Source organism: Octodon degus, unplaced genomic scaffold (assembly GCF_000260255.1).
Source record: "Octodon degus isolate 3935 unplaced genomic scaffold, OctDeg1.0 scaffold00115, whole genome shotgun sequence".
Lineage (NCBI taxonomy): Eukaryota > Metazoa > Chordata > Mammalia > Rodentia > Octodontidae > Octodon > Octodon degus.
Window position 1 is genome coordinate 8229481 of NW_004524691.1, and position 18684 is coordinate 8248164.

At 40.2% G+C, this 18684-nt stretch overlaps 1 protein-coding gene and 1 non-coding gene across 6 annotated transcripts in view; both read right to left on the reverse strand.

Annotated features, from left to right (window-relative positions):
• Sptssb (serine palmitoyltransferase small subunit B) overlaps positions 1–13418 on the reverse strand; it is a 47338-nt gene extending 33920 nt beyond the window's left edge. For 2 of the 5 annotated variants that reach the window (XM_023699736.1, XM_023699737.1), the window contains exon 1: positions 12447–13402. The gene's annotated coding sequence lies outside the window, so the exon portion shown is untranslated. Of the gene's footprint in view, positions 1–12446 lie in introns of all 5 variants that reach the window. The other 3 variants (XR_002817743.1, XR_002817744.1, XM_023699735.1) reach the window with 3 other exon arrangements.
• A 1599-nt stretch (positions 13419–15017) lies between these two features.
• LOC111812174 lies at positions 15018–15126 on the reverse strand. Its single transcript, XR_002817748.1, has one exon. It is a non-coding gene; the product is annotated as a U6 spliceosomal RNA (small nuclear RNA).
• Between the last annotated feature and the right edge of the window lie 3558 nt (positions 15127–18684).

Genomic DNA, 18684 nt, shown 5'->3' on the forward strand with positions numbered 1-18684 from the left:
GGAGATGTATAAGAAAGCTCATGCTGCTATATGAGAGAATCCGGTCTAAGAAAAGAAGCCGAAGAGAGAAGTTAAAAAGAAGAGGTGGAACCGTCCCAAAATGTCCCTTGCCCAGAAGAAAGATCGGGTAGCTCAAAAGAAGGCAAGCTTCCTCAGAGCTCAGCAGTGGGCTGCTGAGACTTAAACCAAATTTTTATGAAGATTTTTCAGATAAAGACCAATAAACTTATTCATCAAGCAAAAAAAAAAAAAAAAAAAAAAAAAAAAAAAAAAGACTGAGCCACAAAACACTGGCAAAGAATGCTTAATCATGTCATGTATCAAATAGAGTAACTTTATTGCAATAATTTCTTGCTTTTCCTATTTTCTACGTGTCTTTTGTTTTCTCTTATCTAAGAGATCTCTTTTTGATAATTCCATTGACTGCTTCAAGAGACCAATAGATGGTGTGAGTGGACACGAGGTGATTTTTGTGAGTCTAGGAGGAAGGACACACCTGAAGGACATGAATCGTCACAGCAGAGTGGTATCATGTTTCCTGTCTGCATCACTTGTGTTTCCTCCTCATGAAGAAACCTATGGAACAATTTTTGTACTAAATTATAACCTCATTTTCCTGCCCATCAAAATCAGAACAGGGCCAACTTGATTTATTTTTTCTTTATAATTTTATATAATAAAACACATTAAAATTTTAAGGCCCAAGATCTTTGTGGAGTAGATATGGCATCTGCAGCCTAGAGGAGTGAGAAAGGTTGACAACTAGAACATTGGAGTCCACGGTATCTTCCAGTCAACAAAGTGACCTCTAAGTTCATAAAATTATTCTTCAGTGAATGAATTCATAGAGGAGAGGCAGTTTACCATTCTCTGGAGATTAAGCACATGGAATCATGGTCTCTCAAGCATCCTGCCATATATTAAGTGAGAATCCCCCGACTCAAATGCATGGAAGGAAGAGAGTAAATGTTCCCTTACCCTGACCCTGACCCTTGCCCCATAGCAATGTTTTTTTTTTTTTTTTTTTTTTTTTCTCTGAATGCCTGCAGGGCAGGTTTGGCTGGCTTGAGTTGTGGGGATCGAACCACAGCAACCTGAGCCTGACTAACCCCCCATAGCAATGTTTTGGTAAAGAGTTCACATTAAGTTTCATGATCTTTTCACTCTGTTCCTTAACCATATTTTGCTTTTTTTCCTCTAAAAATCAAATTTGTGCAACATTGACTATTCTCTTTCCTCAAAACCCATATGTTATTAGAATTGATTTTAATAATTTTATCAATTATAAGAGAACCTGGGGGCTATATAACCTATGTTATTTACAAGCCCCACAGAAACTGAGTAGGCATTTTCCATAGTGTCTAATATAGCAAGTTGTAGTGATACAATATTTGCTTATTAAACAGAGAGCTCGGGCCTTGAGTATAAGCAGTTGTTGAATTTTTTATTGCATAGTATCATACTATTACTAATTAAATGACTATATATTTAGTATCATTTACATGTATGCACAATAGGATGCATAAATTTTAATTTTAAAGTAACAAAATTAACTTATTTCATGCTTTTGAAATAGGGAATCAATTTTAATCAATTCTTAAAGTTCAAGATGTCTCTCGGGTAGGTGGATGTTCAAGAAGAAGGGGATGGTGAATGAAAGCAAGAGACAGGAAAAGGAATATTGTGGGACTGTCCTGCTTCAAGGTTGTATATGGTGAGATTTTTGGACTTATGTGCAAACATGAGAAGTATAGAATTCTTTATCCTATTTTTAAAATATAATCTAATTTTTAAATGTTTTTTATCATATTATGTAGGGACTTAAAGTTCAACATATCAATACTTGATGAAAAATACCTGTTCCTTATTATGCCTAAGATGTTTGAAATGCAGTGAGATAGTGAGGTTAAGGTTGATAGCCTAAATCGTTTGATAATAACAATAAGCTTGTCTTCTGGATGGTTAACAACCTAAGTTTGCAGACCAAAATTAGAGAAAAAGGAGGGCTACAAGGTAAGCCAACATTTTGGCCCTAGCCTTCTAAGGTCAATTAAGACTCAGGACATATGAGAACTTGTACCGTAACGTCATGTACCTCGGTAGTGTCCCAAATTTTCTGATCAAGAAGATTATGGAGCCAAAGAGGAAAGTGATCGATGACGTAGAGTGTGCCTAAGGAGAGTCACATGGGGAGAAGACATTCTCTCAAGCTTTCACAGAGAGCACATTGGCCAAGCAATGGCTGTGACTCATCCACATGGCTGCACTGACAAAGGTTCTACAATCTGAGGTACAGGATCTCAGGATAAATCCTGAGGGCATTTCACTGACCTTCTCAGACCCAAAAGCTACAACTCTTGTTGCATAGGTCCTGCTTTACCTTGGTCTTAACCATCCAGTAGAAAAGTATGAAGACAAAATATAGGAAATAAAGCCATGCTGTTATGTTGAGCTGTGGGGGACTCAGGTCAATAATTTCTGACATTGCCAGTTAAACAGAAGACCCAATGCTATTATGGGCTACTGGACTCTTTTAGAATATTTTGCTGAGTTTACACACCTATAATATTCAATAACGGAACTTAGAAAAAATGGGGTATACCGATGAATGTCCATTTTGTATCTGTGTATTCCAAGGGGTTAGGATAGATATATAGTTGCATTCTCTTAATGAATAGAATGATTTGTTCTAATGGTGTTTGTAAATAGGATCACAAGTCCACATCTTGTACAGCAATTAACCACTAAGAAGAATATATGCAGTGTATTATTTGTTGAAACTGTACTTCCGATTTGATTTGAAACTGTCTGATTGCTATCTGTTTATCAATAAAACTTTGAAAAAAATAAATAAAAAAATAAAGTTAAAAAAAATTCTTAGAGTTCATTGTTACTAGGACTAGATTAGAAGAATTGTTATTTATTTATTCCTGAATTTTGTGTTCATTACCTTTGTAGGCAGTATGTTTAACTTAAAATCTTTTAGAAAAGTTTGAATGTAAAATTCTTAGCAATTGCTCTAGTCACTATATCACAGTCATGACGACTGCAATGACAAAAATTGATCTTTATATGCTAATTAGCAAAGACAGGAAATACAGATAGCAGCTGAATCAGAGTGTCTGTCAACGACTTTAAGAGAAATACTGTTGCTATGTAAATAGATGGGTTTTTAAGAAAAAGGAAAAAATGTTCTGTTTATTAATAGTTTTGACCACTGTTAAAACCACACTTGATATTGTAAAAGTAAAACACTCTACTTGAAATATAATTATAAAATATTATAAAACATTACAAAATGTAGACACGCATAGTTTTACCATACTATAGATAAAAATGGCTTGGTATGCTGGTGCACTCCTGTATCCCTACCCCTAAGAGGCTGAGGCAGGAGGATCTTCAGTTTGAGCCTGGAGTGAGCCATTTGGCAACATGGCCAGATCACATCTCAACTTGCAAAAGGCTGGGGAAGTAGCTTGGTGGAAAGGCCCTCGTTTCAATCCCAGCACCACAAAACAACACAGAAACAACAAAAAAAGATACTGCTCACATGTTGGAGTTTTTCTCTATGCATTCTTTTTCCTTTAAACTTGGTGGTAATTGTGGTAGGCATTTAATTTATATTCTGCTTTTCTTCAATTAATTTTACTGAAGTGCTTTTTCTATTTTGTTATCTAACTTTTTATGTTATTGTTCTTGTTATTATTATTTTTGTAATACTGAGGGGAAATCTCAGGGACTATCAACCACTATTCTGCATTCAGAGCTCTTCTTAGCTTTTATTTTGAGAGAGTGTCACTACGTTACACAGCCTGGCTTCAAACTGGTGGTCCCTCCGCCTGCCGAGTAGCTGACTTTATAGTTGTGTACCACCATGCTGCTAAGTTGTTACACTCAAAAATCACCTCTCTAACGATTTCATTTGGTGAAATTTTAGGTTTACTTAAGATTTATTCTGCTCATACCACAAATATTTACTGTGCTACTAAGATGAGCCTAGAACTTGTGAGGCAGTAGTATAAGGGAGGACAGCAGAGGATGTGTAGATGGCAATATGAAAATGAAAATCAAAACTACTTATTTGTTGCTATTATCCTTTTTAGCATCAAGGCTTGAGTCATTTATCTGGCAGTTATTTACCAGACAAGGTGCATAAGAAAACATGTGAATATATTGTGGCTATTGTGTCAGATTGAAACTGGTTAAGCTTCAAAAAGCTTAAAATTCTCTTTTCAAACAGATATATAGCATTTACCTTCTCATGATAGTAACAGAAATTATCTGACACAAAAGGTAGGCTCTGCTACTTATTGAAATACTTCCACAAATCATGGGCAGGGTCTGTGGGCCAGGGAATACAGTGGACATTAACACACTTTGTGTCATGAGCCATGGCTGCCGAGTGCCGAGTCAGAGTTCCCAGAGCTGTCAGGGCTCCAGGCTGAGTAATTAAAATAAATATTTTTAGTAGGATTTTAAGTTCCCCATGAGATCCCTTTAGTTGGGGAAGAGCCCAAGGGCATTATTGCTGACAGAAGCAGAGGGAAGCGTTAAAGTTCCTGGGATTTCATAAGGTGATCATGGGTTAGTTCTTATTTAGAAGGGAGTAGATAGCTCTGTCTGAGGAACAGCTGTGATAATTTTGACTAGAGGTTTTGACCTGAAAACATTTGACTTTTCAAAAGAAGAAAAAGAAAAAGGTAATTTCATACTTTAGGGTTGAGTAAGACTTAATTTCAGATAGGATTTGTTTTTACTTTTCTTCTTCTACATCAGTGTGCATTTACTGACACTTATTGGGCATGACATTCTGTAAGGCACAGGGCATCTGATCCAGATCCTGGGCTCAGACTGGCACTGCCTGTCCACGGGGTGGGTGGAGCTGGGTGTGAGAGCGATAGAGATATTAGTTCTCCTGTCAAGTGGCTCTGGGCACGCCATGTAGAGATTTTTCCTTTTTTTGTTGTTGTTGTTTGTTTTAATTTCTTTGTTCAATGTGCTACTTAGATATTTTCCCACATTTCTTTTTTAATCTTTTCCTAGATCTTCAACTCAACATAACTTTAGCTCAGAATTACTAACTGATCTTTGATCTTATAAAGGAGCCAAGGAGAAGAGATGCAGTACTTTAGTAGTAACTTGTCACTCTGGAAGTTACTCTTTCATGGTGATAACAATAGTAGATATTTATTGAGCAACTTATGCTCTAGAAATTTACTTAGCGCTTTATAGGTATTGCTTTATATAGTTCACTTTATGGCACTATAGTGGAAGTACTATTTCTATACCTAATTTACAAATGAAGAGACTGAGGCACTGGGGAATTTAAAAATTGGCTTCACACTAAATGAGGTATACACGTGCTCTTAGTCACTCTGCCAGACTTTGTTTTTGTGCAAAAATAATTCTAACCATAACCTGCCAAATCAGCCAACTGTTGGATTACCCATCTATCCCTCATCTCTCCATCCATCCACCCATCCATCCATCCATCCATTCATCCATCCTTCCATCTAGACATTAAATGAAATATTTAACTCTGGAAGTTACTCTTTCATGGTGATAACAATAGTAGATATTTATTATTATTGCTCAATAAATATGAGCAGCTGTGAGAAGGGTCATAATTATCACAGGAACAGCTGTGATAATTTTGACTAGAGGTTTTGACCTGAAAACATTTGACTTTTCAAAAGAAGAAAAAGAAAAAGGTAATTTCATACTTTAGGGTTGAGTAAGACTTAATTTCAGATAGGATTTGTTTTTACTTTTCTTCTTCTACATCAGTGTGCATTTACTGACACTTATTGGGCATGACATTCTGTAAGGCACAGGGCATCTGATCCAGATCCTGGGCTCAGACTGGCACTGCCTGTCCACGGGGTGGGTGGAGCTGGGTGTGAGAGCAATAGAGATATTAGTTCTCCTGTCAAGTGGCTCTGGGCACGCCATGTAGAGAAGGGTCATAAACTTCAGTAAGACAGTTATGATCACTATTCTCAAGCCACTTTCTGGAGCGTAAGAGGGACAATGAAGTAAACATCTTCACATTGCATAGTTGGCACTATGACAGGTGAGTGCTGGGTAGTCTGGTGGACAGGAGGATATCAATAGGAGGAGAAAGTGTCATGATTAGGACAGCAGGCGGGAACGTTCTCATTGTCATCTCTGTCCTCAGCTATTTTGATACTGAAGTCATATTACCTAAACTCTATGAAGGAAAGTCTTTGAAACATGGTTTTCTTTTGTCTTGCTTCCCTAGAACCTGGTACATAGGAACTGCTCAATTAAAATTTGGTGAATATATATATATATATATATGTTAGCATAGGTACACAGCTACTTTCTCTTAGGTAAATGAGAAGAAAATTTTGAACTAATAGTGTTTAGACAAGATATCACATCTGCATCTTGTACTATGGATAACTACTACAAAGACAACAATATGCAATGTATTAATTATTGTAACTGTGCTACTAACCTGTTTTGAAACTGTCTCATTGCTACTTCTTCCTCAATGAAATTATTTAAAAAATAAAATTTGGTGAATAAATGAATGAAAATCCTAATGCCCCATTATCACAGGATTTTTAAAAACTTATTCGTATTTTTATTCAGAGTGTTCATTAACACTCTCCCTTAAGCTTGAAATAAATGGTTCTTTTCTTTTCTTTCTTTCTTTTTTTTTTTTTTTGACTTACAAAATCTAGTTCCTGCTCCTTTTAAAGGTTTATCAAAAGGCTATATTCTGGGAGCACTGCCGCACCCATTATATTTTAGTAGAACAAGGCTTCTTTGGATACCTTTTAAACTAGGTTACCTGAGTGGAAATTCTGGGACCATCTGGTAAAATAAAGGCTCTCTGGCTGCTTTTCTCTTCTCCTTTTCTCTCTAGCTAATCTGTGGGATTTGATGCTCTACTTATTCAGTGCAATTTGGAAGAATATGTCTTCCTTTAACCTTTTGAGGTGACCCTTAAGGTTTTCTTCCCCCGCCCTTTTTTAAAAATCTTCTCTCACTCTTCAAAAGCTTTTAGCTATGGAGAACCAGGTCTTAATTATTTATACACAGTACCTTGGAAAGTTGCAAAAATTCATAGTCAAGGTACAGAAAAGGGCCAACAGGAAGCTAAAATGCCCAGGCTGATTATCTTTTTGAGTAAGGATTTTTTCTTATCATAGGACACTGTCTTATTTAGTTTGTAATTCTTTATTGCAAGTGTTGTACTGTTTTTTTCCTTGTGCCTGCTTAGGGTGTGCTGTGGATAATATATTTTCCTGCACAAGCTGATAGAATATCTAGGTAGAAAAACAATGTTGGTGGTTGAAACTAATGGGATGGAGAAACCAAAGTTCTCAAGAGAAAGAAAGAAGGTGATTTAGAGCTTGTGGGTGATAAGGTATGAGGTTGGGCTAAGGCAAAATCAGCCAAACAACTGGGCACAATCTGACAAGGTTGTGGAGCTCCAGGGCACATGTGCAGATCGTAGGATCTGGATGAGTCTGCAGCCCTTGAGTGCTGTGCCTGGAACCAGTCAGAAAAGTGCTATGTTCAATTTTTCACTTATATCTGGCATAAAAACAAGGAAACCTTTAAGAGGATAGTTTAAATATGGCACCAGGTGAAGTGAGTTTTTGACTGGACAACCAACCCAATGTCTTATTTACATAAGAAAAAGCCAATCCAGCAATTCCAGATTTAAAGGACCCCCTTCTCCCATCCTCATGGCTGTTCACTGGCCTGCTATTATTCTACAGAGCATACTTCTTTTTTGCTTTCAATCAATTTACACCCTGCTATCTTTTCTGTGTGTTTTACCCAATTCTTTGTTCCTGAGACCCTGGAAAGAATTTTCCCAGGATGTGTTATCTGGTAATACTATCTTAGTACCAGAACCGTGGCTAAGTTTGTGTGCGATCTTTATATTGTATAATTATGGCTTCTTATTTCCTACCCTGTATCACAATTTAAAAGTGTACCTCTCTATGTTCTCTTCTATTTTTCTCCAGAACTCCTATCTCCTTTCCTGAAAGTATGCATTCACTTGTTGCTGTTGTTGATGTTTGACATCCCTGCTAGAACTTAAGTTTCATGAAGCAGGAAATTTTGTCAGTTATGTTTATTATTTATCCTAGAAATGTCCTGTTGTAATATAGTTGTACAATAAATATCAGTTGAATAAGTAGAATCTTAATCTTGATGAAAACAAGATGCAAAAATAACAATGATTTAACTTTCCTACATGTATTTAACTCATTCACAAGTGGTTAGACATTAAAAACTGTTCTGCAGAAACCCTTTAAGTGCACCGAAATTATTTCTATCAGCATGTTTTGTTCTTCAAAACATATATAGAGGAGGATAAGGATAAGGATAATGAAGGATACTGGATGTTTCCCGAAGCAAGTAGACTTGGCTCCTTAAACATAAGAGCTCAGGGACTCATAACTATTCCAGCAAAACCTGCAGATGCTCATCACACCCCTGAGGTTCTGAGACTTGCTTGTTTTATATCACCAACTCAGGACAAAGTGTTGCCCCCAGTTCTGTGATTCTTAGTACAGTCTCAGGGAATCTTGTGAGATAACAGATGACTGAGAATGAATTAATTGTTTAGGGCTTTCTCTATTTGAGATTGTCCAACTCCTAGTAGATACTTTCCAGAAAGGATGCACCAGCATGCTGTGAGTTCTATGATGGCAGTTACCCAGGCTGCTCCAAGACTTAGCTTTGGGGCCAGTCTAGTTTAATGAAACTGGCTGATGTTGGCTGGTGTTAGCAGGGCCAAGTATACTTTTTACTGAGATATAGGTGCCTTCCCCTCTCATCAAGTGTGGACCATCACAAACTCAACATTTGGCCTCTAAGATTTTTTTTTTTTTGTATTTTAGGGAAGGGTCTACAGGGTGTTCAGGGTCTCACTAGTAGATCAAGACTCATAGTGATCCACCTGTTTACAGTCTCCCAAGAGCTGGGATTATAGGTGGGTGTCACCATGCCCAGTTTCAATTGCTGTCTCAGCAAGCCCTGGGGGAGGGGCTGGTACAGAAGGCCCAGGGATTGAACCCCCGGCCCCTGTGCTTGCTTGCAGGCACTTTAATCTGCTGAGCTATTTGGCTGGCCCTCACATTTGGCCTCTATAACAGATAAAAGTCTAAGTTTTTCTACAAGAAGGAGGAATAATTGTTCTCACAGGTTCTGGAGTAGTATAATGAATGGATGAATCCAAATGGTATGATATTGTAAGCAACTTCGCTATAGGCCTCTAACATTACCATCTGATTTAGTTTTTAAATTGAAAGAAGTTGGGCAGGTATGCAAACATGTGAAAATCACAAAGCTGTGAATTACCTGTGCTATTTTTAATTGCTTCAAAAGTTTCAATGTGTTCTTTTTGGAAAAAAGCCTTACATGAGCTATTGTTCTAGTGGTACATAGGGTACTAGATCATGTTTTACACTCATTTATGCTTTTTTTTTGTTCATTTGTTTTTATTTATTACAGGGTCTCACTACTAGATCAGACTCATAGTGATCCTTCTGTTTACAGCCTCCCTAGTCCTGGGGTTACAGGCATGCACCAACATGCCCAGGCGGGGCTGGCACAGTACACTGGGGATCAAACACCAGCATCCACATCTGCCTAAGCAGGCACTTTAATCCACTGAACTATCTGGCCGGCCCAACACTTTTTTTTACCTCGGATAACTTTTAAAGCTGCTTTGTTGAGATATAATTAACATAGATTGTGATTCACCTAATCTAAAATAAACAACTTAATAGTTTTTAATAGTATGGCATTCATAGTTACACAGTCATAACTACAATCAGTTTTAGACCATTTGCCTTATCTCCAAAGATACCCTATACACTCTTTAGCAGTTGTTCCCCTTCCATTCCATCCTATGACAAAATTAGTCTATTTTATGTCTCTATAGATTTGCTGAATATAGATTCATCAGTGCATACTATGATTGCTCTCTTTTTTTGGCAATTGAGTAATGTTGCTATGAGCATTTGTGTATCAGTTCTTCCATGTATATGTTTCAGGTCTCTTCAATATATGTTTAGGAATGGAATTGTTGTGTTATTTGTTAATTCTGTGCAGCTTTTTGAAAAATTACTGAGTTGTCTTCTCCAGCAATATCAACATTTTACATCCCTACCAGCATGACAGTTTCAAATTCTCTGTGATCTTTCTTTGTGTATGCACTGAAGATCAAGCCTAGGGCTTGCATTTACTAGGCAAGCATTCCGTTAGCAATTTCCACCTAAACCCTAATTTCTTTACATCTTCTCCAACACTTGTTATGTTTGTTTGGTTGTTGTTGCTGTTGTTATACCCATAAGTATAACCATAACAACCATATATCATCGTTGGAAAAATGTCATTTCAAATCCTTTGTGCAATTTAAAATGGGCTTTAAAATTTTTTTAGGCTCTTTATTATTGGCTAGAAGAGTGGTGGGTGGGATGATGGCTGAAAGAAGAATGCCTCAGACTCCTCAGGTGGTCTTGTCTGCAATACAGCTTGTGCAACGGAAAGCTGAGGAGGATGAGAAATGGTGGTCTGCTGCTTCTTGGAATCTACTGTGGTTGTAGACTGGAGTCTAGGTTGAGAATGAATATCACATCCTTTGCTGTATTTACTCAGAATGAAGCACCATTCAGCATCACCACACCCCGGATGCAGGAGGGTGAAAAATAGATTATGGCTCAAATGCTACCAACTCTTGCTGTTCTTACTAAATGCTATAGATTGTCATCACTAAATGTTTCTTCATTTGCTGTATTACTTCAGGATATCCAGAGATAAGCTATACCATGTGTATTGTGTTTTAAATAGTGGGTTTATAAAGATTTCTACGCCACTGCTTTAGAAGTTGAGTCCCAGTTAGATAATATTATTAAAGACTACTTCTTGTATAGACAGTGTTCAAATAGTTTATGCTGACAGTAGGGGTAAAATTGGTTAGAGAATATAAAGGATATTTTTTGTTTGTATTTTAGTACAGTACAGGATCTACAGGGTGTCACTACACAGATCAGACTCATAGTGATTCTCCTGTTTTTCCTCCCAAGCGTTGGGATTGCAGGTGCACACCACCACACCCAGTCTCAGTCTCCTGTCTCAGTGTGCCCCAGGGGTGGCACCAGCACAGCATGCTGGGGATTGAACCCCAGTCCCTGTGTCTGCCTAAGTAGGCCCTTTAACCTACTGAGCTACCTGGCTGGCCCTAATAAAGGATTTTTAAATAAAACTATTTGCAAATTTATACAATGGATTAAGAAAATCAGTGAGAGTTGAGAACAGGTTGATTTTCAACTTTGAATCTAGTAAAATTCTAAACTACCCAGGCATTTGGCTTGACAGTCCATATTAATTTATTGTTAAGTAGTTGTATTGAGATATTTTAATAAGGCTGACATTACATTTCATTCTAAAGTATGTTGGTGAACTCGTAGTAGTCTTTGTACAAAATCAGAGTTATCAAAATTTATAAAAATAATGTTTTTTAAGAAGTATAGTGATAATTCAGAGGTGGAAGTCAAGTTATTAAAACTTCAACAGTTTCATGCCTAAATTTTAAAAGTTCATTAGAAAAAAATGACCAGATATTTCTTAATTTTGGTTTAATTCAAAATAGCTACTGCACCACAAAGTCTTAGAAAATCAACCTTGTCAACTTCCTTGATTCACTTATTAGGTCTTTGAGGACTAAGAGTTTTGCATTTAACAGTTTCTCAAATTTTTTCTTTGATCATGAGTTGTGCTTATCTGTGAACTGACAACTAGTTGAATGCCATTTTAACTGAAATAAACCAAGAATCTCACTCAAATCTTACAGTAATCTATCTACTCTAATCCCCTTTCCCAGCAGTGCACAAACTTCATCAGACTGTAGTTGCTGAAGTTTGGTTATTTACAGATGATTGCCTAGGCATTTTTGAGGAAATACATACTGCTTAATAATCATGAAAGTGTTTAAATCCATTCTTTGGTGAAAATTCTTCACCTTTTTGGTAGTTGACTTGTGTATGTTATTACCTAAAGTAGTTTATTGGCCAAAGAAAGTGTTGCATAATAGCACGAAACTAGACAAGGTTGAGTATTTAAGAAACCTTAAAGATAAAAATATTCCAAAGGTATTTTTCTTGAATAGTTATTAAGGAACAATATGGATAAAAATGGAAAGAATTAATAGTTTTCTTTTGTCTGGGAAAGTTTCACCATCAAAGTTTGGCTTCTGTGGAGTGAAACATCTTAGTTTCCAACATAATAAAAAGCAAATGGAAAAACCCATTTCAATTAAAAACTGTAATGCAGTTGAAATACTAAACTGATACATTGCATCAAAACTTAGTGTTAACCCCCCTCCTTCTCTAAAGCAACAATTTCCTACTCTTCGAGCTGCTTCACAGATATTTTGGGAGATGCTTACTTACCTCCACGCTGCCGGCGCTTTCTGTGGCTTTAGCTGATGCTCTGGCTCCTCCCCAGCCGCTCTGAGCTGCTCGCTGCGTGGGGCACCCAGAGACTCCCAGAGTTAGGTGTTTGGCCCCGCCTTCTGCATTATTGCTAAAACTCCAATTCTGCCAGACTGATTCCGGTGATTAATTATTGACAAAAGGAAAACACTCTTACGCAAACTTGTGCCCAACCGCAATGCTCCCAGAGACTCCTTCCTCCTAGAAGAGCCCGCCGGCTGCACCACTCCCCTCCCCCTGCTCTACGGTCCCAACTTCCTAGGCGCTGCCACTGTCCTGGGAGATCGCGCCCGTCTCGGAGGAATGCAGCGCGGCGACTTCTACATTTTAAAATGTGGCTATCTTTTATCTGTAGCTCGTTCTCACTTCTTCGGGGACCAGCCTCTTAGGAGGGGTGCTTTTCCGATGCAGGGGAACCGGTGCTCCGAAAGCAACTGAGGAGGAGGCAAGACGTCGCTGTCACCTCCAGCTGCTGCAGTAAAACCCTGAGCCGAGGCAGGGATGGGGAGGAGGAGACAGGGAGGCGCCCTTCCCCTAGCTTGCCCTCGGAGCCCCGACACTACCAAAGGGGCACGTCCTCTGGTGGTAGCGCGCGTGTTGCGTGTGTGTGTGTGTGTGTGTGTGTGTGTGCGTGTGCGTGCGTGTGACGGGGTGAAGGAGGATAAACAGGAGGTGCCAAGGTGAGAGTCCCAGAGACTCCAATCTAAGCCAGTACTGAGCCGCTCAGGAAGAAGCCTGCGCCCCGCGCCCCTCAGCCTGCAGACTTTGACAGGAGGGCGAAGGAGCCACGCGGCTGTGGTCTGAACTCCTCAGGCTGCAAAGCGAGCCCAGGGCTCGGGCCGGGGCAGCAGTGAGCCCACGGGCATCCCGCCTCATTCGGCGAGAACCGAAGAAAGCGACCCTTTTTAGTGTCGGCAGGGAAGGTTCGGTGTCTCCGGCCGGGTAAACGCCTCCCCGCCGCAGCCCTGCACCTGCCCGGGGCCCTGCACCTGCCCCAGGCCCTGCACCCGCCCCCTTCCCGCGGTGCTGCGAGGCTAACGGTTGAAAAACTGCCCCCTCCCCCGGTGGATAGATGGAAGAATCGAGTCTGGAGAACTTGTGCATGCTCACTCACAGGTGCAGGGAATTAATTAGGGCCCCACTGCGGCAGGAGAGCGAACTGGGCGAGAGGGCTGGGCTGCGGCGCCGCCGAGCTCCAGCAGCTTCCGGGGCGCGCGGGACCCTAGGAGCACCGTCCCTGGAAGTCCACAGTTGAAACACCCTCAAGCGCTTCTGTCCTTCGACTCGGGGCTGCGCTTGCATTTGCTGCTCCCCCGGAACTTGGAGGACGAGAGTGCCCCTGGCCCTTGGCTTCGCGGCGAGATGCTCTCTGCCCGAGGCCCAGAGGCGCCCGGGGGCGACAGCCGCCTTTGATTAGCGAGCATTTGGGTAGCATCTGCCATCGCCTCCCCCTGCGGAAGGAGGAGGCCGTGCACAGGCTCTGCTCCGCCGGGGCTGACAGTGCTGAAGCGCGAATCTGAGCCGCTGGCAGGTTTCTAGGGTTCGTCACCGCGCGCTTTCAGCGGGTTCCAGGCTGCCAGGCTGAGAGCGAGGCTCGCGCTATTACTGGGCAGCGGCGTCCTCCTGCAGGAGGGAGGGCTTCCCCAGAGGGAGCCGAAGGGGGTTGGGGACGCGGAAGGGAACCCGCAGAAGCAGTACCTGCTTGGAGCCTGTGTTAGCCATTTTAGCGCTCTCTCTCCCTTCCGAGGTTGTATTGGCAATCACTGCAAGTATGTTTATTTCTTTATCACTTTATGTTGGTCACTTTCCTTATCTCTTGGTTTCTCCAGGCACACCTTGGAATGTTGGCCGGGCAGATATGACCACCAGGGTACACAAAGGAGGAAGTAGAAACCCTGAGAAAGGAGTCTGGCCTCACCAACTCGTGTGTGCAGAGGCCAGTAGTATTTATTCCAGCTTCTCCATCGTCAGTGTTAGTTCCCTAGTCCCTCACTGGGTCGTGACACGCCTCCACTGTAAGGGTTCCTTTGTGGAAAGGCTGGAGCAGATCTTCCTGCCATAGATTTGGGAAATGGATAGGAGTGAGGCCTGGAAACAACTGCAGCTGGAGATTGGGAGAAGTTGGCGCCGCTGGCCAGTGAAATTAGCGTCAATGACATGGATGCACCGTAACCACACCCAGGCACAGCTCTGTGTGCCCTGAAGTGTGGAAGAGATCTAACCAAGTCACAAAGTACAGGTCAACGTAATTTAAAAGGCAGAGACTGTGCAGACTACTACATCATCCACCAAATAGAATAAGGAAAGCTAGGGTGGACCTCTCTGGTAGAGTGCTTGCCTGACTGACATGCATAAGGCCCTGAGTTCAATCCCCAATACCACACAGACTCACAAAGAAGGATAAAGTTATAAAAAAAATTCCTGATTTATATCCAATTGGAATTTTTTTTTTTGGGGGGGGTGGAACCAGGGATCGAACTCAGGCCCTTGTGCTAAGCGCTTATTCTACTGCGCTATCTCCCCGGCCCCTTTTATATGAAACACTTCACGAATTTGTGTGTCATTCTTGCGCCGGGCCGTGCTAATCTTCTCCATATCGTTCCTTTTTTTAACGTATATGTGCTGCTGAAGTGAGCACAATTTTTTCTTTCTTCTTTCTTCCTTTCTTTCTTTCTTTCTTTCTTTCTTTCTTCTTTTTTTCCTGTATTTTAGGGAAGGGCCTACAGGGTGTTCAGGTTCTCACTACTACATCAGACTCATAGTGACTCTCCTGTTCACAGCCTCCCAAGAGCTGGGATTACAGTCACACAACATCACGCCCCGTCTTCCCATTGGAAATTTAAAGATGCTCTAGATCTGGATTAAAAAGAATCACAAATTAAATATTACAATTCTTTTAAAATTTCACTTTAATTGTACAAATTTATGGGGATGGTGTGATAATTTGATACATGCAATTATAAATATTAAATCAGAAGTTAACACTTAAATTTCCTTAAGTGATTTAAACATCTCTGTTTAATACATCATAATTGTGCATATTGTGAGTAGAATGTGGTAGCAATTCACAGACTCTTTAGGAACAGAAGAAAAGCAGAAGCCTTTATAACAAAACTGGGACAGTACAGAAAAGCCCAACTCATGAATTCATATAATATTAAGTATACATATTTATTTATTCCAATTGGTTGTTTTATTGCTTGCACATTTGTACAATGAATATTTATGTACATTATGCATATGTATTGCGATGCAATGTACAATCCATACTTAGAAGCACTAAAACAGAATTGTTAATAAATAAAGGTAAAATCAGAAATCAATAAAATAAGAAAAATTTAAAAATCCAGAGGGCATTATCAGTAAAGGAAAAATATTTTCTAAAGAGATTAGGAAACCAATTAAGAAAGAGCCAATTTTCTCTTTATTGGCTTTTTTTTTTGTACATTGCTGTAATAGTTACATTGCTTTTTAATTAAAGAAAAATCACTGAGAAAAAAAGAAAGAAAGCAGGGTTGTTGATTTTGTGATTTCTCTTTAATGGTATCCGACTTCTCTGTCCGTTCATCATTTTGTAGTCTATCATTACTGTAACCATTACCATTTTTGTAACTGAAAAGATTTTATGAAACACAGTATGAGGAGAATAAACAATACTGTAAAGTAGTTTTACCAAAACCTGAGGTATCTGTCTCACTGAGGAATAAAGCAGGATTTTTTTCAGTTTCACCTCCACATTGTAAAAACCTGTGCAAATATGTTTTCCTATGGTGACTCGTCTCTGAGGCTTAAAATAAGTATAAGTGAATGTCTTCAACAATAAAAATGTAACATCAATATCTATGAATCTTACACTTAAATTGCTACAACAAAATATTGGCAGAAAAGATTTTTAAAAAAAGAGCCAAGACACAGAGAAGATACAAAAAAAAATGGACAGGAGAAATTACACACAACCACAGACAAAGATTGAATAAAAAGGGCTGGGTAGATAGCTCAGTGGACTAAATTGCCTTCTTAGGCAGAGAACAGGGACCATGGTTTGATGCCCAGGGTGTCCTGCTGGCCCTGCCCCCAGTGCTGAGATGGGTACTGAGACTGGGCATGGTTGCACGCACTTGTAATCCCAGTGCTTGGGAGACTGAAAACAGGAGGATCGCTACGGGTCTGATCTGTGTAGTGAGACCCTGAACACCCTGTAGACCCTGTACCGAATACATTAAAAAGAAGTAGAAATATTGACTAAAAGACTCCAATTGACTTGCCCCCACCCTCTACCCTCCACCCTCCAGAAGACTCTCTGTGGTTGCTGGTTAGTAGTGATAGGTTTTAGAGGCAGCAGCAATGGTGGAGGCCCAGCAGAGAAGCAGAAATAGGGAAAGGGAAGCCTTGATTAACTCTAAACACAGGACAGCATGGAGGGCAAGAAGATGGGCAGGTCCTCTGACCTGAGACATAGAGCCTGAGGTAACGGTTGTGGACTTTTGCTCGGGGCGGAGTTTGAGGGGCAGGTTTAGTGACACACAAAGAGCTGTTTGGAGGCTCTGTGGTGTGAGCAGGAAAGGTAAAAGGAGGTTGTACCCAGGGCTGGAGTAGGGGAAGGAGGAGGAAGTGGTCATTGGGAAGATAAACTGTTGTTTTGGGGATTCAGCCATGTTGGATCAGGGCCATGATAATTTAGCAGTCTGTACTCCCGCTGTAACCTATCATTCCCATCATTTGGTTGTTATGAAGGGGCAGTGAACTTCTTAGGCTGCTTCCTGCTGCACGGGGGCATCATCTGGGGGCAAGGAGAGTTGAGAAGATGATGGTTTCTGCCATATAGAAACCAGTGCCAGGTGTTTCAGCCAGGATGAGAAGTTTATCGTTAGTGAAGGCTCACATCTGAGACTGAGGAAATCTTGTGGCACCTGAAAGTCATCTGGGCAAACAGTCTAGAGTTTAGGTGGAGATGTGTAGGGAGACAGGAGTTGGGGAGACCACTCAGGATCAGGACCAGGAAGAGAAGGGTTGTTGGGTGGAGTCAAGTTGTCTGGACAGCAGTTGGCTTAGGTGATGTGGAACCAGGAGGGCAGGCTGGCTGGTGACTTTTATCACTGTTGCTCTTGGGAGAATGACCAGATAGGGGTCTGTGCATGTAGGATCTAACCCTGTAGCTTAGAGGATTTAAGATATATTAAATCCCCAGGAAATATAGATGACACCAATTGAGTGGTATCTATTGCTTGTGGAAGGCGGTGTCAGTGTGTTGCCGCAACAGGTACCAGAGGAAGATAGAACAATAGTATAGTCAGTGATGGGAGGAAAGTTGTCAGGAGTGAGGAAGTTATGAAGCAGAAAAGGTCTCCCATACATGAGCTCAAATGGACTTAGGAAGGTAGGTGCCCTCGGAAGTGCTCTGAGCCTAGTTAGAACTAATGGAAGGAACTGAAGTTGATGCAAGTGGAGCTCTAGGTTCAGTCTGGTGAGATGAGATTTTTTAAATGTCCAATTGTCTCTATTACTCTCTAGTACTGACTGTAGCAACTAGACCTTGTGCAATAACTATAGAATACCATCATGGCTCCTGTAGATGGGAATAAGATTTAAAGAACAAGGCAGAATTGTTTAGAATTGAACAGCAGAAGTGAGGTAGGATAAAACAAAAATACAACTAAGTAGAAAGGAGACCAAGAAATTGAGAATGTAAGATTGTACTTTTAAGAAAAACTGCAGCTTTAAGACAAGCTTTTTCTTAGACTTAAGAGTTTGCTCCCCTGGGGCTAATCTATCTCTTAAATCCTTAACTCTTTGCTGATAGCTGAGCCTTTGAGGGGGCACACACATTATCTTGTAGGCTCTGAGAAATTTAAGACTTAAACTGCATTTTTATCAGAATTTAGCTTTATGAAGCTATAAATAAAATGATCATTTATATATATTGGAGCAGTGCCCCCATTTTTTAAGGTTAGAAATTTCAATTATTTGCCAAAGCATTTTTAAATAAGTAGGGGCTGTCTCTGAACCCCTGAGGCAGGACTGTTTAAATATATTGGGTAGTTTTCATAGTATCAGGATCAGTCTACTCAAACTGATACTGTAAACCAGAATATAATAGGGTGCAGGAAAAATAATCTTTAATATCTAAGACAGTACATCATGCAATTTTACTCAGGATTTGGATTAAAGTAGTATATGGTATATGAACTATAGAAAG